This window comes from Lycium barbarum, chromosome 2 (assembly GCF_019175385.1).
Source record: "Lycium barbarum isolate Lr01 chromosome 2, ASM1917538v2, whole genome shotgun sequence".
Taxonomy (NCBI): domain Eukaryota; kingdom Viridiplantae; phylum Streptophyta; class Magnoliopsida; order Solanales; family Solanaceae; genus Lycium; species Lycium barbarum.
Genome location: NC_083338.1, coordinates 36,903,756 through 36,926,893, shown reverse-complemented (window position 1 = coordinate 36,926,893; position 23,138 = coordinate 36,903,756). Strand labels below are relative to the sequence as shown.

At 36.3% G+C, this 23,138-nt stretch overlaps 1 non-coding gene across 1 annotated transcript; it reads left to right on the top strand.

Moving 5' to 3' along the window:
- Positions 1–3,389: 3,389 nt before the first annotated feature.
- Positions 3,390–3,495, top strand: LOC132629585 (small nucleolar RNA R71). Its single transcript, XR_009578353.1, has one exon. It is a non-coding gene; the product is annotated as a small nucleolar RNA R71 (small nucleolar RNA).
- Positions 3,496–23,138: the final 19,643 nt, after the last annotated feature.

Below are 23,138 nucleotides of genomic sequence, written 5' to 3'. Positions count from 1 at the left end.
ACCGTAAAATAGATCGTAGAATGAACCCGACGGGCAATTGCGTCTTTTCACTTCTCACGATTTAGGTCTTATAAATACCTGTTATAGGTTTACATTACCACAGAACTCAATTTTTATTTTCCTTAGCATTAGTGACTCATAGTTTTGAATTCTTTTGGAGATTACAAACAATTGCAAGTAATTTCTCAAGTCCAAGCAATCAATTGTAAGCATTATGATTCCTATTATTTCTTATTGTTCTTCTTCTTCTTCTATGAGTAGCTAATTTCCCTTGCTAGGGTTGTGAACCCAATGATGGGCGTTTTGTGATTGGGTTTGTGATTGATATACACATAATGGATTATTAGGGTTTAGTTATTCTTCATTCTTCATTCATAATTAATGGTTGCAAACATTGATTAAAGCCATAAACCTTGATTTATTTGGGAAAATAATTAGGGTTGGTAAGAATAACTAACAAGGACTCAAAGCTTTAAACTTTGTTTAATAAATTCACTTAGGAATAAGAAGAATTTACTTGGCATGATTAATCGTTCTTCATAGTTACTTTCTTATATTTGGGAAAATCATAGAAAGACATAATCTTTATTTATTGGGAAATAGTAGAGATTGATATAGAGATTAAGTGCATTCATATAATGATCCATTAGAAGTACATCGAGATCAATACCCATGATCATACACTCTATCTAACGGGGACACAACCTTAGTTTCTTTTACCATAAATTTCCGCCAAAACAAGTAGATAGCAATTAGTTATAGAAAAACCAACTATTAACAAAATCATCGGATTAAGACATTAGACCTAAGCTTAGCATCCTACGACTTTAGTAACCTTTTCACACCATATTCCCTATGGGATTCGACCCCAACCTGGTTGGGTTACTATATTTGACAACGTCCGCATTATACCATTAATAGGTGTAATTTGAGCATATCAAAACCTATTAATGGTATAACGCGGACGTTGTCAAATATAGTAACCCAACAAGGTCAGGGTCGAATCCCACAGGGAATATGGTGTGAAAAGGTTACTAAAGTCGTAGGATGCTAAGCTTAGGTCTAATGTCTTAATCCGATGATTTTGGTAATAGTTGGTTTTTCTATAACTAATTGCTATCTAGTTGTTTCGGCGGAAATTTATGGTAAAAGAAACTAAAGTTGTGTCCCCGTTAGATAGAGTGTATGATCATTGGTATTGATCTCAATATACTTCTAATGGATCATTATATGAATGCACTTAATCTCTATATCAATCTCTACTATTTCCCAATAAATAAAGATTATGTCTTTCTATGATTTTCCCAAATAGAAGAAAGTAACTATGAAGAACGATTAATCATGCCAAGTAAATTCTTCTTATTCCTAAGTGAATTTATTAAAAAAAGTTTAAAGCTTTGAGTCCTTGTTAGTTATTCTTACCAACCCTAATTATTTTCCCAAATAAATCAAGGTTTATGGCTTTAATCAATGTTTGCAACCATTAATTATGAATGAAATATGAAGAATAACTAAACCCTAATAATCCATTATGTGTATATCAATCACAAACCCAATCACAAAACACCCATCATTGGGTTCACAACCCTAGCAAAGGAAATTAGCTACTCATAGAAGAAGAAGAACAATAAGAAATAATAGGAATCATAATGCTTACAATTGATTGCTTGGACTTGAGAAATTACTTGCAATTGTTTGTAATCTCCAAAAGAATTCAAAACTATGAGTAACTAATGCTAAGGAAAATAAAAACTGAGTTTTGTGGTAATGTAAACCTACAACAGGTATTTATAAGACCTAAATCGTGAGAAGTGAAAAGACGCAATTGCCCGTCGGGTTCATTCTACGATCCATTTTACGGTCAGCAAAACAGTTCTGCAGACCGTCAAATTCCCTTCTTTCATCCGTCAAAAATCTCCAGCATTTTCACGATACATTTTGATGGACCGTCAAATATTTTTTGGTCCGTATAATTGTTCCGCAGGAATGGCTCGTCGAACATTGCTCACTGTGACCATTATACAGTCAATTTGACGGTCCGCATAAGGTTTTTGCGGCTCGTCTAATTTCTCCGTCAAACTGCCTTTTCAGTGACTGTTATTTTTTCCACTTCTTCAACTTTTTCCATCAAAACACTTAATACCTGAAATCCAATAAAAACACGTAAAATCACGTAGACTCGCTTAAAAACAAGTAACACTTATAGCCGAAAAGCATCGATTGTGGCGTAAAATCACGCCACATCAGACAATAATATGACTTGCACTTGGTGATTGCATAGTGGTGATAGTGTTGAGACTGACATCATGCATGACATGCTTCAATATTACTCTTATATTGTCCTGATGGTAAGGTAAGTTATTGAGAGACTCTGAGGTCTTTGCCGGAGATTGAGAGTGACAGATAGACTCCGAGGTCTTTGCCGGATATTGAGAGTAATTGATAGCCTCCGAGGTTTCTGCCGGAGAGCACGAGTGGTACATGGACTTCGCGGGTCCCCCATGGGTCATGACTATGAGGCATTGCCATAGCATATGTGTACGAGAGCGGAGCGTGAGAGGTGACTACTACATTGCATAGCACGACATTGCACTCAATTTGAATTCTTATTCATGTCATTGCATGGCACATTCTCTGATTGATTCTTCATTGGTGAATTATTGAGTTGTCGTTGTTGTTTGTAATTATTTATTTTAGAGTCTTGATGGACTCGAGGTTTAGAGATTTTCACCTAGGCTTATAACCTGATATATTGAAATCCCTTGTGACTATCGTTACTGCAAGACTTCCATATTTACTAGAGTTGTGAATGTGTTTGGTAACTTATATGCTTACTTGTTAGTTGCTTCTTGTTTATATGTGTGAACTAACCATTGTCGGCCTATGATACCTACGAACCTTGTGTTGTGCTCATACTACTCTTGCTACACTCCTTTGTAAAGCTGTTTTCAGGTGATGTTCGAAGTCTCGCGACAATTTCGAGTCATTCGTCAGAGGCGTTTGGGTGAGCTATTTGACATCTTGCAACCCAGAGTCTCTTCTTAGATTTCTGTTGTTCTTTATCCTTAAACAGATATTGTATCCAGTTTGAGTTTGTTATTTACTTCAAATTGTAAACTTCTTAGAAGCTCTTGTACAAGTCTAGACCAGGTTTTGGGAATTTCTTATAATAAAAGTATTTCTTCCGCATTGGTTTTAATATTTAAAATGTTGGAGTGTGTTTACCTGTTGTTATTCTGCACGTTGTATCAAATTGAGGTAGTTAGGGGAAGGGTTCGCCCGCCAGGGGAGTTAGTATGGGTGCCCGCATGATCCTTGATTTGGGTCGTGACAGCTTGTGTCAACGGATGTAGCCCTCTATAGAACTTCTCCATCAAAATATTTTCTGAAAACCATGACTGGGAGACTTCTGCAAATATTCCTTGAATCTCTCCCAAGCTTCAAATAGTTGTTCCATCGAAAGCTGTTTGAAATAATATATCTTGTCACGAATCTCAGCTTTCTTGCTTGGCCGAAATCACTTCTTAAGAAAAACAACAACAAGCTCTCCCCATGTATGAATACTGTTGTGGGGCAGCTTCTCAAACCAAACTCTCACTTCACCGGCTAAAGAGTATTTGAAAACTTTTAGCCGTATAACATCATCAGGAATAGCATTCTGCATATGTTGGGCACACACACCCACAAAGTTCTTCAAATGCTGGTGAGGGTCATCATCGGTAGAGTTCCAAAAATATCCCTCAAGTTTGAGTAGTGTCACACCCTAGTCCTGATAGGGCATGATGGACACCCGACCCTTACTTAGAGCCGAGTGAACCCGCTGGTTCTCGTTATATTCATAATCTCACTGGACTCTTAATTCACGAAATGAAATGCATAATCCAAACTTTCAAAAAAAACATTCTTTTCGTCTTTCTCAAATCAAGTAAAATCTGTAATCATATGAAATTTGTAAAGTAATGCATAATGATACATCGGCTTAAATAGCCGCTTACAAGACTGACATACTGTATACACGACTCTGTCTTCAAAGTCTCTAACATAAATCAATATACCGTAACATAGATACTCTGACTCGGCAACACTCTGGAAAGAAATGGAGCTCGCCAATCCAGCTGGAACATCTTCTAGCAATATCCTCTACTCATCTGTATACACCTGCGTGGCATGAAACGCAGCGCCCACAAGAAGGGGCGTCAGTACGAATAATGTACTCAGTATGTAAGGCATGAGTAGCAACATAACATAGATATGAAAAGTAACAAGAAATAAGAGAGATAACATGTACATCTAAATGCCTCGTAGGGTGAATGTCATGCATGCTTAACCTTTTAAAAAAAACATTTATATACATATACATAGTAACATGCCCGGCCTTTAAGGCGCGGTGTCATATATATAATATCATGCCCGGCCATTAAGGCTCGGTGTTATTATCATTAGCCTGCGTCTAGGCCTCCCGCGTCCGGGGCAATATCATAACATGCCCACTGCAGTGGTGTGCACATCTACGTGCCATGTCCGGCCGACTATAGCGCGGCACCGTGTGAGAAGATACATACATATATATAAAGCATGCACGAGAGCCAAATAAAAACTATGAGTACATCGGAGTGACGTAAGGTCGGTAACCTCCGATTATATTATGGAATAATCATCGTCGCTTTGTCTCACCTTGAAGGAAAAATTATTATAAGGTGAGACCAACAACAATGAATAAAATTAAGAAAGGTCAAAAGATAGCTCAATATTCTCATATCGTCATTGAAATCATAAACTTGGAACCTTTGAACATAAAATCGTTCTCATCATAGTCATCATAATAATGTAAAGCTCATGTACATGGAAATTTCTATGAATAAAATCATCTCATAAAAGCATTGATCTCATAACTTGAAACTTTTAGCCATAAAATCATCATCATCATAATCATCATAGAAAATATCCTCATTTTTGACATCATCATTATCATCATAAAAACATGCTCATCGCTGCTATCATAAGAGCTCACAGAATCATAAATCTCTAATTTGGAACATACGGCATTTTGGGAATACAGCTATGAATTATTAGGAAAGGAATTATGCCTTGGAGTCGTAAACATTTAACTTTTGAAAACGAGGAAGATATGGAAACCTTTATGAAGTCGTAGTATTGGAATCATGCCTTTAGAAGCTCAATAAAATTATAAGGATCACGAAATTCCTGGACTTATAGAATTTGCGGAACCAATGATATTATGAGTACGATACAAAGATTTATAACGAAAGGATCATGCCTTTAGAAAGAAGGGGACTAGCCTTAACATACCTGGAAGATAATTTCTCGACTTCCAACTTACTTCCCGTCTTGCAATTCACTGAAGATTATTCGTAGCCTCGTAATCTACATATACAACCATTCATACTATTATTAGAATCATCATCTTACGCTCGTCTCGAAACTTTAATTAAAATCCTTTTCTATTCTGTCGAAATTCGGGCAGCATCTCCCCTGTTATATGCCTAGCCCGAAATAATAATATCAACAACCAATCAACAACAACAATACCAACATCATCAATATCATTATCCATACCAATATACTTCCTAAAACATCCCACATGATGTCTTCTAAATTTCTCAACTAACCAACTTGTGATACGACTATTTGAATACTTTTGTTTCCGTAAAGAAGCTGAAATTAATACTAACAACATCAATAAAAACATCCTCAACATCCTACAAGATAAATAAATGTATTTTCATCCAAATTTCTCTTCAACCCTCAATCAATAAATCAACAACATCAACACAACACACCATAACCTCTATTCTTGAAATTATTCCTTAATTCATATTGATAGAGAAAGAGATTCAACAATTCATACCTTATTTTTATGAAGGTAGCAAAATCTTCAACATTTACTTGTTCCCAAGCCAACTCCAACCCCAAACGAAATTATAATCGTGACTATGCGTTGCCCGGACTTCGATTGGTATCTCGTAGCTTGAATGTTTGCTCAAAATCTTCAATTTTATGTGATGTAAGAGACCCTTTTGTGTGCTGAAAATTCTGGAACATTTTGGACATTTTTGGATGATGAAAATGGGGATTTGCCCCTTTTTATAAGGGCTGAGGCGGCTACTGTAGCTACAGTACTGTAGCAGTACTGTAGCAGTCCTGTTTCTGCATCGACAGCTCAGTTTGTAACGTCTATAATTCTCTACTCCGATGTCCTATCGACGAGCGGTTTGTTGCATTAGAAGATAGACTCGCCGAACTTCACTTTAGGATTTTGAAACACCTTAAAACTCCAAATATACACGGAGATATACCCCTCCAAAGTTGACTAAAAATCTGCCCAACATTTTTCAAATTTCGTCGAACTTATTTTCTTCAATTTGCTTGATCTCGAAATCTTCCGAAACTCTCCATACATGATATTTATCATTAATTATACTAATAATGGCCATGTTCTCGTGTTTCAAAATAGTCTTTCCCGATTACGACTTACGAGATCATAAGCACCCTTTACTTAAACAATATACTTAATAATGCATCGTTCCTCATACTCCAAAGTTGTTTTACCTAGTCGTAACTCGACATACTTACATTCAAATTTAACCAGTGCTTCTCCGAGGTATGGGGTGTAACAAGTAGTTGGTAGATAGTGGAGTCAATCTTGCAGTTTGCAGCATTAATCCTTAGTGGAACAATAGCAGAGGCATATTCCACATCTTCTAACATATCTACAAAAACATTCTCCATCTCCACTTCCACTGGTGGGCCTTGCACTTGCACATTCCTATTACCCCGTGCTCCATATCCTCCTCTGTTGTTCATGATCACCTGGTTCGCAGTAAACAGTACACAAGGTGTGATGGAATAGAAAAAGACTTTAAGTAAAGCACAAACTCTTTAGTAATTTCAAAATCGTATTCCCCGGTAATGGCGTCCAAATTTGATATGCTCAAATTACACCTATTAAATGATGTAAAGCGGACGATGTCAAATATAGTAACCTAACTAGGTTAGGGTCGAATCCCACAGGGAATATGGTGTAAAAAGGTTACTAAAGTTGTATAGTACTTTCTTGCGGTCTAGTTTCGTATTCCATTGAGTTTGCAGAAGATTAGTTGTTTATGACTAATTGCTAACTAATTGCTTTGGATTGTTATGTATGGTAAAAGAAACCAAGGTTGTGTACCCCTTTAGATAAAGTGTATGCTATGGTGATTAATCATGATATACTTCTAATAGATCGTTATAAGGATGCACTTAACTTCTAATTGAATCTCTAATGTTTCCCAACAGTTAAAGATTATTTCCCTTTATGATTTTGCTAAATATAAAAGAGTGTATATGAAGAACGATTAATTCGTGCCAAGTATATTCCTCTTATTCCTAAGTGAATTTGGTAAACAAGGGTTAATGCCTTGAGTTCTTGCTATTTATTCCTAGCAAACCCTACTCACTTTCCTAAGTTAAGCAAAGTTTATGGCTTTAATCAATGTTTGCAACTATCAATTATGAATGAAGAAAGAAGAATAAATAAACCCTAACAAGCCATTATGCATATATCAGTCCCAATCCCCAATCACAAAACACTCATCCTAGGGTTCACAACCTTAGTAGGGAAATTAGCTACTCATAGTGAAAGAAGAACAAGAAGAGATAATAAAATCATATTGCTTACTTTTGATTGATTGGAATTTAAAGATAGTAATTGCAATTGTTTGTTCTACAAAAAGCTTCAAAAACTATGAGTATTCAATGCAAGGGAATAATAGCTTAAAACTGACAACGGGTAATAAATAAATTCCTACAATGAACTATTTATAAGGTTCCAAAAACATAAAATTACATAATTTCAAATAGGTCCCTGACGGCATTATTTACGATACGTATAATAAAATACGGACCATATAAAGTTTATATGGTCAGCAGTCTTCAAATCTTCAGTCAAGATCACAATCACATTATATGACCCTTATAATCTTATACAGTCCGTGAAACTTGGACATATAACTTAATCATCAAACTTGACTTTCTGCCTTAGCAAATTCCACCAAATACGATCTAGATTACGACCCGTATAACAAGACATAGTCCATAGAAGTTGCTCGTAAATTAGCATCCTTCACTTCAGCACTCTGCTTCACTTTATCCTTAAACACGATCAGAAATACGGTCTGCATAAATATATACAGCCCGTAAAACCTCACACTGTGCCAACTTGTGCAACGTTTCGTGTTTTTGTCCTTAACTCCTCGGTTTACATGAAACACAACAACAAACATCAAAATGACACATACTTTCTTAAAAACAAGTAAAACTTCTTGTAAAAAGATATCGAATGTGCCATAATTTCACTGCATATCAGAAACCCAAGTTAAAATTAGAGATTGGAGTTAGAAAATAGTTTCCCCAAGCTAACAATAAGCTATATATCCTCAATCACCAATAATTCACTTAAAAGACACCATTTTTGCTACTCTTAAGAGTTTTTCCCAAATCCCAAAGATCCTAACTGAAATATAAAACAATGGAAGATAGGGACAACAAGGGAATAATTGAATTAGGGCTAGGGATAGGGACAACAACGGATTAATTGAATTAGGGCTAGGGGTTACCTATCCAAGGACTCATGAGCTCTTTGAAGCCAGCTCCAAAACCAGCTCTTGAAAAGATGATATTGGGTGAAAATGGGGTCCAATCCCGAAATGGGGAGATAAAAGCTAGGTCTGATTTAGCGATTCCGCTTATGCAGGAAACCACTCGTCTACACGATAACACCTCTGCGAAACGATTTCTGTTGGCACGAGCTCATTAAGTTTTCAGAAACTCGCCTTCGCGGACAATACCTCGCCGATGCGGGCTTGCTGAAGCAGCCAGCCAAACACAGAAACAGATAATCTGTTTCCGAAAAATTCTAAGTTAGAGGAATTCTTCACCCTTACCTTTAAGTCCCACGTGTAATAGCTATTGGTGTGAACCCAAGCGAGGGGTATTCTGGGCAAAAGAGAAGGCAAGTCTGTAAGACCAAATGGGTCGTTACAAAAATACCTCTCACATATTAAAATGGTTCAAAAATATCTTCCTTCAATTTATTGGATCAAATTTGGTCCTCCTTTCATCTATTGCATAAAAAATTCTCTTAACGTATTAGAAATGGCTCAAAAGTGTCCTCTTTTCATCCATTGGATCAAATTTTTCACTAACGTGATTTCCGAGCTTAAAATTATTCCTTTATTAATGATAAAAATTATATGATACTTAATTAAATTTTTATTAAACACGTGACATTTATTTATTAATCCACATAAAATTCTGACATATAAACTATAGTGTCATTTTTTGACCAAAAAAGTATCAAGAGATTATCTCTTTTTTATCTATAATCGTTTAACTGCTTTCATCCAACAGAATAATAAGTTTTCAACTATTCACCGATCCAGACTGCTTAATTTGGAATGGAATTAGAGTGGTTGACTGATTTCCTAATTTAATTTTTATAAGCCGTGGTTGCTAGTATATAGATGTATGTGTATACATATTTCATATTGTTAGAACAGGGATAATAATATCTTCTAACTGTTCAAACAAACATATCATCAAATTATTAGAATAAAGATAATATATAACATTAGATACCCAAAATAAGACTTGCTTGAATATAGTTGGATCTCAAGAGCAAACAAAATAATAAATAACAACTCTATTTTATAAATTCAACTAAGCCACACAACAAGTAACATTCAAGAATGTTGCTCTTCTATTCTTGAATTGGTAATTTCACCTTTTAATCAATGTCTCTCAAATATTTTCAATGAAAAGTGTTTATGAATTGATTTTTTCAAAGAAAATAAATACTATTTATAGGATAAAAGTTCATGTATGACAAGAGTTTTCATTAAATAATATCAATCAATGTATATTATAAAGTTAAGCATACACAAAGTGATGTGACACCTCTCTATGACCAACAATTGTATTTATCTTTTTACTCTTTTTTGCCTTTTCCCTTCCTTGTTATGATCCAAAAACAATACTTAAGGAAGAAAACAAACATTTATTTTGCAGTTATGACATTTTTAATTGCCGCAGTTATAACACTGTAATGAATGAGAATTAAAAGGGAAAGAAATAAGTGCTTGATAACGTGTATGTGAGGAGAGCAAGAGTTATCTCTTCCGTAATACAAAATCAATCTGAAGGTCAATGAGATTTAAAATCAAGTAGAGAATCACAAAACACTCCAAAAATATTAGTAGCTAAAGGTATTCATGATCTAATGTTGATGTGTTCAATCTCTTCGGATGGTTGAAGTAGAAAGGAACGTTACCATGGCATCCGAGTGGCTAATAAGCAAGGAATTTGCACCAAAATACCAACCAAGATGGATGAACAACACAAACTATGTATGTTGCCTTCCAAAGTATGTCTTTTTCGTTCTCCATGTTTTTTTAGAGAATGTATGAATTGGCTATTCTAAAAATGTAAGAAAAGTAAATAAAAGAAAAAACACCTATTTATGGAATTTTATAAGAAATTAGGATGACAATTGAAAAGATTTGCCAAGGTAATTTAAAAAGAATAATGAGAGGGAATAAAAAAGAAAACAAATATAGAGGGGACTTACTTTGACGCGGCAAACAAACAGAAAAGGAAAAGATTTGACGTGTTCTGCTATTTAGAAGTCAAAATTTTCTTCCCTTTAATTTTTGGTCTTATTTCAATTTTATTTATTTTCCTTTTCTTTGAATAATGAAAATGGAATTTTTTGACAATAAAAATCTTAATACTTGCCATCTAATATTCTTATGTTAATTATATATTATTAGTATTAAATTCATGAAATATAGATAAACTGTTTTGTACTATTACTTTTCGATTAATTGTTTAAATGATTTACAAAAGAAATATCTTAAGTTAAGTAGAAAAATAGAGACACTAAAGAAATTGAAGAAAAAAATGGAATAGTAAGTACTAGAAATTAGGAAATTTGATTCCATCGAAGACGGAACACACAGTACGGAGTAATTGTTTTTTTTTTCTACTTTTTTAATTTTTTTTTTGTCCTTTTCCTTTTCTTATAATTTTTATTTGAGAGAATGAAACTGATGTTAATATTAGAGTGAAAATGATGTTTTTTTTTGTTTGCCACCCGGTATCCGGTACTTGCATTTGAGCCCGGCTATGTCTCGGTTCGCGCCGTGTAGGGTCTCATTCCAAGGGGGAGGGGGGAGCGCTTCCTACCAAGAATTTTTCTATACCCAAGGCTTAAACCCGAGACCTCTAGTTAAGGGAGGAGTAGCCCCATCCACTACACCACATCCTTTTTTGGAATGAAAATGAAGTTAATATATATCTATCTATCTATAGCTATATTATTTTAAAAGCACGACTATAAATATTGGTTGACTGAAATATCATTTAAATATTAAACGACTTTTATACCCTTGAATTTTAAGTTAAGTTAGGATAAAACTATAATCACCATCAATATTTAATTTTGAATTAAGTAAAATTTAGGATTTTGAGGTTAGTTATGAACTTTCCACTACACAAGCAAATAAAATCCTACTTGGAATATGAAGGCATGCAAAACGTATCCTAAAGGGTTAAACTATTTACCTTAATTTTTTCAATAACAAATAAGAACAAGACTCAACTGAAAATACATATTAACTAGGAGGAAGAATTTTTAGTAGAATGGAATTTAACGTAATGAAAACACTAATTGAATTCTAAATGACCTAATATTACGGACATTGAAGTGAAGTTACTAACTATTCAAATAGACTTTTACTAGCATTAAGCTTGAAAAGAATTTTTGATTTGTTGTCAAAGAGTGGTTAATATTGGATATAATTGTAACATATAAAAAAAATTCCACATATCTAGGACTTTGATTTGAATAAAATAAATAATTGTTATCTGACTACAATTCTAAAACCACCATCCTAAAATTAATATACTAAACCACGTCATGACTATTGTGTACAATCTTGTGATGGTGTTTTTTTTTTTTTTTTTAATAAATAAGTGTAAAGTAGATCTTTTGGTAGAAGGAATAGAAATAGAGACCTAAATAAGATTTGGCTAGCAACTTTTTGTGCTCAACATTAATTGTGTCGCGTTCTTTTACGACTGATTTGGTATTTCTTCTTAATCCCTATTGTGGCGACTAGAGAGAAGATTAAGATGAAGAACATGATGTTAGATTTAATTCGATAAAATAATTTTTTTATTATTATTGAATATTACTGTACCTCCTTCTTTCTTTGAAGTATTTTTTATCGTCCAAATATTGGTGGGATCTATAATTCAGTAATAGTTCAATAAACTTTATGATGGAGATTGGAGAAGATGTTGTTTGCTGGGATTTGGGTTGGCGAAAATAGTCGGAGGATCCTCTTAAAGTAGTTGTGTATGCGTAAATTAAATTGCTCCAATATTAACTAATATTTTTTACTATGATTCACATTGATTGGGAATAACGTACAACTGCATGTTCGTAGAGACTAGTACTATATTAAAAGTACGAAGAACCCTTGGAAATCTTGTTTGAATTTTTGTCCATCATTAAAAGACTCTGGAATAGACAAAATCATCATTTACTATTTCCTCATTAATTATATGTGTTACATACACACTAATAATAGATATTTTTTGGAAAAGTAAAATACCACCGTTATTTTTGGTATTTTTTTGAAAAAGTAAGAAAATCCATAGTTAGTTTTGGAGTCTTTTTTACTTTGGCAAACAATCACAAACATCCATAAAATCGTAATATTTATATTTTAGCTCTTTGATTCCATCTCCAAAAGTGACAGCTTCACGCGTAGTTTCAATGTTGGAAACAAATTGTGTACACCTATGCTCTCTATAAAAGGTATTTGCTGCAAATTCCCTTATTTCATCTTTTTCACCAGTGAACTCCCTTTCTTAAGGTACTTCTTTTTCCTTTCTTTAAGGTACTTGATTTTCATTCTACTTATTCCTATTTTTATGTAGTGTGTTTTTTGATATGCACGGTCTTGTATTAACATAATTGTGCATAGTTCATATTAAAAAAACAAAGTACCAAAAAGAAGGCTTTAGAGGAAGAAAAATAAAAAGTGGGTGACATCTTAGGTCTACATTCCTAATTTCCTTCATTACTATTTTCTTTAAATCTTTTTCATATTAAGCTGAAATGTTTCAAGTATGTATTTTATTAATGTGATAAGAATTTGTAGTGGGACATTCTTTTCATAAATCTTTCAAGCAAGAAAGGTGTTGTGTGGGAGCCTGCTCAAAGTCATTCAAGTATTTTTAGTAATGTTGTTCCTTCCTCCATTGCGCTGCATTTTTTGTTGTGTACTTTCTCTCTCTTTCTAATTCTAAAGATTAAGTCTTCCACTAACATAACAAAAAATGTGACGACCCAATTCGTGAATAGTGATGGCACCTACATTGTCCCCCCAGGTAGGCGAACCATTCTCAAATCATTTTAATTATTTATAAGAATTATACGGAAATAAACAGTGATTTAGCTAATAGATTTGAGTTATAGAGATGACAAGCGCGGAAGTAATAATAACCCCAAAATCTGGTTTGGACTAGTACAGGAGCCACTATTACATAAATACAAGTCTAATAGGAAGTACAAATCTCAAATGTCAATACTGTCTCAAGAATACAAAGTAGACAGTTAAATACAAGAAGAGTCTTCGAGTGCGGATCTAGCCCAAAAGGTCACCATGGAATCTCTGTCGAGTAGACTCGGATCACTAACAGCCTCTCCACTCAAAAGAAGAGTATAGCAACAGTAGCATCAACACAAACAACAAGTACAGAGTAAGCATCATAGGCCGACTGAGAGTAGTTCACGCATATAAGCATAAAATCAACAAGATAAGCATATAGGCACATGATACCCAAAACAAGGTCACAGAATATCCCATAGCCGAATCCCAACCTAAGATGACGCTTCTAAACCACAAGTTAGTCAACAACAACAACAACCCAGTGAAATCCCATATCGTGGGGTCTGGGGAGGGTAGAGTGTACGCAGACCTTACTCCTACCAAGGTAGGACGGCTGTTTCCGAAAGACCCTCGGCTTAATAAAAGCATAAAAAGAAGTCAGATAAGGTTAAGAGAATCAAAGCGATATGAAATGAAATAATGCAAGCGACACAGATAACACAGGATAATCAAAGCACAGGAAATAACAGATAATAGCAGAAATTTGAGCAGAAGAAATTATATTGCGATAATGCGACTACTAATAAGAACGGAAAACGAGACTATTCACTAGCCTTCTACCCTAATTTGGGTCCTCCAAACCCTCCTATCTAAGGTCATGTCCTCGGTAAGCTGTAGTTGCGCCATGTCGTGTCTAATTACCTCTCCCCAATACTTCTTCGGTCTACCCCTACCTCGTCTGAAATCATCCATGGCCAACCTCTCACACCTCCGCACTGGGGCATCTGTGTCTCTCCTCTTCACATGCCCAAACCATCTCAATCTCGCTTCTCGCATCTTATCTTCCACCGAGGCCACCCCCACCTTATCCCGAATATGCTCATTCCTAATCCTGTCACTCCTGGTGTGGCCACACATCCATCTTAACATTCTCATCTCGGCAACTTTCATCTTTTGAACGTGAGAGATCTTAACCAGCCAACACTCCGCCCCATACAACATAGTCGGTCTAATCACCACTTTGTAGAATTTGCCCTTAAGTTTTGGTGGCACCTTCTTGTCACATAGCACTGCGGAAGCAAGCCTCCATTTCATCCACCCTGCCCCAATACGATGTGTGATATCATCGTCAATCTCCCCGCAGCTTTGCATAATAGACCCAAGGTACTTGAAACTACTTTTCTTCTGGATGGCCTGGGTACCAAGTCTCACTTCCAAGCCAGCCTCCTGAGGTACTTCACTGAACTTACACTCCAAGTACTCTGTCTTGGTCCTACTCAGCTTAAACCCTTTAGACTCCAGAGTATGTCTCCAACTCTCCAGCTTAGCGTTAACTCCGCTTCGAGTCTCGTCGATCAGGACTATGTCATCCGCGAACAACATACACCATGGCACCTCACCTTGAATTTGTCATGTCAATTCATCCATCACCAAGGAAAATAAAAACGGACTAAGAGCTTATCCTTGATGCAACCCCATCACAACTGGAAAGTGCTCTGAGTCTCCTCCTACTGTCCTTACCCTGGTTTTGGCTCCCTCATACATGTCCTTGATCACCCTAATATACGCCACAGGTACACTTTTAGCCTCCAAGCATTTCCATAGGATCTGTCTTGGAACTTTGTCATAAGCCTTTTCTAGGTCGATGAATACCATGTGTAAGTCCTTCTTCCTCTCCCTATACTGCTCCACCAACCTTCTCACAAGATGGATGGCTTCTGTAGTTGAGCGTCCCGGCATGAATCCGAACTGGTTCTCTGAAATAGACACACCTCTCCTCACCTTCATCTCCACCACCTTTTCCCACACTTTCATAGTATGGCTTAGCAGCTTGATACCTCTATAGTTGTTGCAACTCTGGATATCTCCCTTATTCTTGTATAGAGGGATCATTACACTCGCCCTCCATTCTTCGGGCATCAATGTCGTCTTAAAGATGACATTAAACAACCTAGTCAGCCACTCCAAACTTGCCGGGCCCACGCTCTTCTAGAATTCCCCAGGAATCTCGTCAGGTCCGGTCGCTCTTCCCCTGCGCATCCTACGAACAACACCCTTAACCTCATCAACCTTAATACTCTTGCAATACCCAAAATCGTGACGCCTTCCTGTATGTTCTAATTCTCCCAACACAATGTCTCTGTCCCCTTCTTCATTCAAGAGTTTGCAGAAGTATGACTGCCATTTCCGTCTAATGAAAGTCTCCTCCACCAATACTTTTCCATGCTCGTCCTTGATGCACTTTACTTGATCCACATCACGTGCCTTTCTCTCCCTCGCCTTGGCTAGCCTGAACAATTTCTGGTCCCCTTCTTTCTCTTTTAGTTCAGCATACATGCGTTCAAAAGCTGCCGTTTTTGCTGGCGAAACCGCCAACTTCGCCTCCTTCCTCACCATCTTATAAAGTTCTGTATTCGTCCACTTCTCCACCTCATCCTTGCTTTCTATCAACTTCGCATACGCCACCTTCTTTGCTTCCACCTTCCCTTGAACTTGCTTTCTAAACCACAAGTTAGTCGAGTCTCAATAATCTCAAATGATAATCACAAATTCAAGTTCTGAACCTAGGCGGAGCCACTAATCCATAATCTGACCCAGTCCGTAATCCGATCTATGCTACCATAATGATATGAACAAACCATACCAGATCGGACGTGAAGAGTCATATGATGATGTAGAATAAAATGTAACGATGCGCAATGCAATGCAATGCACTGGCCAAATACCTCAAACCTGCACGCACATGCTAAAGTCATTGTTCACACAATAGTCATGACCCGCGGGGGACCCATGGCGTCCATGTACCACTCGCTCCTGAACTGACCTCGGATCACGAGTCCATTCGCTCCGGAATAGATCTCAGATCACGAGTTCTCAAATAGTCCATATCCTCACCCCTGTCAGATATGCCTTATGTACGTATATTGTATGCAAGATGAGTATTCAAAATATGGTTCGAGTCTAGAACCCCAATATGAAACACCAACTCAAAAGTAAGCATGATAAATCAATGAAATCAAATGCCAATGATAGTACAAGTCACAAGGCCATAAGCTATATCAGGACTTAGATAAATTAGCTCAACCATGGAATGAATCATACAAACCATCTCAATCAACATAAAGAGTGAATGACACCCTTTACTTCCAAATATAGCAAGTACACCTCACAACTAAGTCTTGTGTCACTAGAGTGCTCCATTTTCTCATGTATCATCATCAATAAGTCATAATTTGATATCAATATACATGTGAAATGAGAATGTATGCCAATGCATGATATCATCATAATTATACAACATGATTCAGTCATAATCTCATTATCCTTGCTTTCTCCGATGATAAATGACACAACAAAATAAAAATGAGTGCAACATGTATCCCAACACAAACATTAAGATAACAAGCCTAATCAACAACAAATAACCTGATAAAATTCCATCCCAAATAACCGCAGTACGAATACAAATACACCATCACAATGCGTAAATAACAGCGACAAGCCCACATAGTCAGAAGGCATACCAACCTAGGTAATATCCAACTAGACATCATGTCCAAAGACCTAATCATGCTTTCTGCCGTCAATTCAACACAATATATACGTTTCGCTAATCAAAGTCTAACTAAGGTAAGTCGCAAATGTTGACACCTAATTTTTAACCTCCCGTAATTTATTTTAATCACTCAGAGTCCTTGGATAATAAATAAAATGAGCTATGCACCTTAAAGGATTTAAATGATTTTTATATAAATTGTTCAAGTCAATATTTACTCCTTTAAATTGGCAAAAAAAAAAGGTTTTTTATGACATCATGAATTATTTAGAAATTAATTAGTACCTTTTATGACATTTATGAGGTACTTGTTAGATTTAATCAAAAGAAAAAGGGGATTTTGTTTAAAAATAATAACCATTTAGTTAATTGTTTAAATTTTCAGAAAAAACAAAATTAGCAAATACTTTATTCCCTTCAATTCAATGAGTTTGAATAATTAAACTAACTAACCATTTCATCCCTTAATCCCTAATTTCTTGTAATTGTTATTTGTCAAAATTATGTATAATTGTCTATAAATGTGTTAATTAGGCTAATTAACCAATTAGGTGTCACAACCCAACTAGGGGCCGCAACGAGTACCCGAGGCAACCCACCGAGCACCGCTCGTTCTATTACTCATCATACTCATTATACGCTTTTTTATCAAGTTTATACTCAATTCATAAGAAAATCATCTTTCATTTGAAAACATAAATACTTTTATATGCATAAGCCTTTTGGCCATCAAAATAATAATATATACATAGTAGCAATCTCGTGAGACCATATAACTCACACTGCGTATCTACGAGCCTCTACTGGAGTGCTAGACATAAGGACGGGACAAGACCCCGTCATGCCCAAAATCCACATACATGAATATACACAAAAGAATAATTATAAGCACCTCCAGAACAATGGAGTGCTCTCTAATCAGCTACTGGCTCCTACGAGTCCGGAACAAGCTCACCTCCCTGTCTACTTGTGGGCATGAACACAACGTCCAAAGAAAATGGACGTCAGTACGAATATTGTACTCAGTATGAGAGGCATAAATAATAATGAAACATCAATGAAATGAGGAGGCATCAAATGAGGAGCAATCTGTAACTGACTGTGAATCATAAAAGAAATAAATCATGCTGTCTTACTCATACTCATCATCATATCATATATGCATAAATATATAAGTATAAGCTGCCCGTCCATGTAGATACGGTGTAATAATAAGTAACCTGCGTCCAGGCCTCCCGTGTCCGGGGTATAAGCTACCCACTATAGTGGTGTGTATATCTGCCCGACCATATAGGTACGGTGTAATATCATCATCATATGCTCATCATAATATGCTCATCATAGTATGCTCATCATAGTATGCTCAACATAGTATGCTCATCATAATACATGCATGAAGACTCAAGGACAACTATACTTTATCGGGGTGACGTAAGGTCGTGATCCCCCGATTTTATTATGGAGCATTCGCAAGCATTCTGCCTCACCTTGAAGGAAATAGTATATAAGGTGAGTGTGTACAACGCATAACATCATCGACTTTATGGTACTCTGCCTCACCTTGAAGGGACAATACATAAGGTGAGTGTATACAATACATGACATACTTGACTTAATGGTATTCTGCCTCACCTCGAAGGGAATAATGTATGGGGTGAGTGTATACAACATACGACATCATTAACGTTATAGGGACGTCATATCATATCTCTTATCTCATATAGCTATTCATGATCATAGACTCTTGAGTTTCTGGTATATATAGAGAATTCATGGAGAGAAGGGAGAATCATATCATCATATTTATGCCATAGAAAGAAAGGGCTAGCCTCACATACCTTTTCGTCTAGCTACTCTATCGCTTGAACGTTCTTCTCCAATATGCACGTTTCTACCTTCAAGAGGATTCGCATTAGCATTAGTTAATCGACTATAAGAACGTATTACTATTTCTAGGGAATATTGGGCAGCATTTCCTTTGTCTATATGACTTTCCCCGTATTCCATATCAACTCCCAAACATCCGTAATATCATTCATAATGTCATAAATAACAATCATCATTTATCTACATCATTCTCATTTCACAATTTCACTTCAATTTCCCCATAATCATGGTCGTAATTTACTATTATGTTCTTGCATGTATAGTGCTCATTCTATGTTCTAAATGTCATTCATAATCTACTTACAATCACAACATGTCCACATTCATGGTTCATTTCAAACTACTACACAACAATAGCACTATTTCCACAATTATGACCCACTTCCTATATTCTTCTACAATCCAAGTGTTTCAACTCCTCAATATCTTAATGTCACACCCTGATTTCCCTAGGGTGTGATGGGCACCTGACCCCATATCCGGAGCCGAGCGAACCCCCAGACTCTTATTTCATACATGATCTTTCCGGACTTGTTAAGTCAAATAAGCATGACATACATAGATTTTTTTTTTCTGTGCTTATCAAATTCAACAAAATCTGTAATTATATAGAATTCACATTATAATACAAACTAACACATCGGCTGATGGAGCCGCTTACTGAACCGACATACCATACCCACGACTCTGTCTGCAAAGTCTCTAACATTAACCAGAAACCATATCACCTATACTTCTGACTCGGCAGTCCCCCAGGAGCAAATGGAGTTTGCCATCTTCGCTGGAACATCTTCTATAATGTCTTCAACTCATCTGGGAGTACCTGCGTGGCATGAAACGCAGCCCCCGAAGAAAGGGGGTCAGTACGAAAAATGTACCGAGTATGTAAGGCATGAAATACAGAACAGAGAATCATAGCCAAAAATGGAAACTCTACAGAGCCAGTAAAACTGTGAAGAGTCATCAATACGTTTTCTTTGTATAATAAAGTAGTAGATCTCAAATCATAATTCAGATACATATACATATACATACTTATGCACATAACGTGTCCCGGCCCTTTAGTGAGGGACTCGGTGAATAAGGTCAGACATATCAGTATCACATACCATATATACCTATGACGTGTCCCGGCCCTCTTGTGAGGGACTAGGTAAATGGAATTACGTATATCGATATCATGTATAGCATATGCATATAACGTGTCCCGGCCCTTTATTAAGGGACTCGATGGATAGGATCATGTATAGAAAAATCATATACCATATATGCATAACGTGTCCCGGCCCTCGAATGAGGGGCTCGGTGAATAGAATCGTATATGTCACATCAAATGTCATGTATGCATGTAACGTGTCCCGGCCCGCCAGTGAGGGACTCGGTGGATAACATGTCCCGGCCCTTCATTAAGGGACTCGGTAGAGGGGATCCGGTCCGGATTTGGCGCCATCATCATATACGTGTCCCGGCCCTCTACTGGTGGGTCTCGGTGAACAATGCAGTGGAGTACGCACGAGAATATGTCCTGGCCCGGGCTCAGTGAATAGACATATCCAAAACTTGCACGAACAGAGTAGTGCGAAACCATATGCATACAAATCAGGACTCAGTATATATACACACTTACCGACAATCCGGAGATTCAATAGAATAATCGTACGTACTGTCGTCTGACAATCAAAACATCAGAGTTTACAGAAGATATTCCTATCAAAATGCTCGTAGCGAATTATCCATAACAGATTACTCATATTATAATTCTCATTTCGTTACTCGATCATGTCGTAAAATGGGTCATGTCAAACATACTTCTACTCATATAGGTCAGAATTATAGGCAGACTCGGAACATATTAGATAGCACCTTAGAAGCGAATTCCTTCCGGATATCTTACGGATCGGACCAAATATAACTTATAAGATCGCGTGCACATATCAAGATATAGATTAAGGACTCAATGGGATAGTAAAACAACCAAGAGTTTCCTTTAATTATTGTACGGAATTAAGCCAGATAGAACAATAGGGGAAGATTTCGGGAGTAGTGGGTCCACCTCGGATCAAGTCGAGGCAACAGACATGAATCATGGACATTAGGGTCTATAGAGTCATCCAAGGAAGTTTCGAGTCGACTTGATTACATTTACAAAAGTTTCGGACGTTTGATTTCCTTTCGACCAAAACATGAGATTTATAGTTCAATTAGATTGAATGAATAGTGCTCAAATTCAATTTCGGATTTCTATGAACAGAATTGCCCCCGAGGCTCAAGTATCGACCTAGTATACCTAGGACATGCCAAAAGAAGGAATAGGGTAGCCTTACATACCTTTCTCGCGGCTTATGCTCGCGCAAAATCAAACCCCGTTTCGCCCAAAATCTGCAATTGGTCATAAGTGCCAAATATGAGTTGTAAACTCTTAAGAATTCAACTTAGATTCATATTTGTCTACCGAAATTCCGGCAGCATTTCCCCTGTAAATACACCATCCCCGAGGGTACAACCCGGCTAATTCAACAACAATAAACCCGAGAATGGAACTCGGCCACATTATCAACAATAATACCAACAATTATGGCAACAACATCATCAATCATTTCAAGAATATTTCAAACAATTCACATAGTATACCAAACAACCCAAACGACCTACTTCTTCACCCAAGACCTTCCAAATTCCACAAGGACATTAATAATCTATACTTCAACAATATCCTTCATTCTTATAATCGCAAGAAACCATACTAATATCGCATTAACTTCTTTCATAATCCACCAACAAATTACAACTTCATTTCAAGTCATTTATTCTTCATTTAACATCATAGAAACCGCAACATAACAACCAAAATACTTAGATAAAAATTGATTCATTCACTTCTATACCACATAGCAACTCACGGCCATATCATTACATCTATGGTTCCATATATTCCATCCATTTCTTCATCCTACAATATATACAAATCACCCATAACATCAACAACAATCAAAATACTAACTAAAAATTTATTCATCACATTCTATACCACACCACCATTTTCGGCCACCCTTCACCCATACATATTTAATGAATTTCACTTATTTCCACATACTACAACATAGAATAAGCCTTCATAATACATAAAAGGGTATGAATTCTTACCTTTGCTCTTCAACTTCTTCACTTGACTAGAACGCGGAAACGACGAAACGGATGACTTATCTTCCGAAATAATTATACCATGTTGTAGAGGACCCTTGAATTAGTGGGAATACCACAAGAAAATAATTTTTGGGACAAGATTTCTATGGCTTGAATTCTTATGGGGTTGGCCGAAATCCCCTTAAGTCTTGCTCTCCATTTTTGGGTTCTTGAAGTTTCTTGATAAATGAAGAATTTTGACTCCCTTTGTCCTTATTTATCACATGGACAAAATTTTAATTCCATGGGCTTGGGCTTATGGCCACTATGGCCGGCCACCCCTATCACTTGGGCCCTTTTTATTTATTTTGATTTTTCTAGCCCAACTAGTTATGGCCATATTTTGTAATTCACGAAACTAATTTCCAAAATTCCAAGTTTTGCCCTTAACCTTCCTCGATATTTCCGCGTCAATGTTTTTCATGAACACCTTATATATAGAACAAGATCAAAATATGGCCTTGTCTCTAACTTGTCACAATTATTTCAAATTTTCCGAATGTACGGAATACGGGATATAACACTTAAACATCATAAAACTTACCTTAGATATTGTAGGAATAAGCCTTGAGTGGTATTACTCTCCTCGCACCAAAACCCTAGTTCACTTCTCTTGAAATTTCTTGGCTTAAATGAACTTTAAGGTGTTTCTCACACTTAGTTTTGTTGGTTTTGTTGATTTGATGAGGTTGATCATCAATTTTTCATGAATTCTTGTATATGAAATGTGTGAGAGCTTCTAGAGAAGTCTTGAGTTGTGGAGAATGAAAAATAGAAATGAAATAAATGAACTTGGGTCTCTTATTTAAAACTTGAAATCTGTCCCAACGTCATTA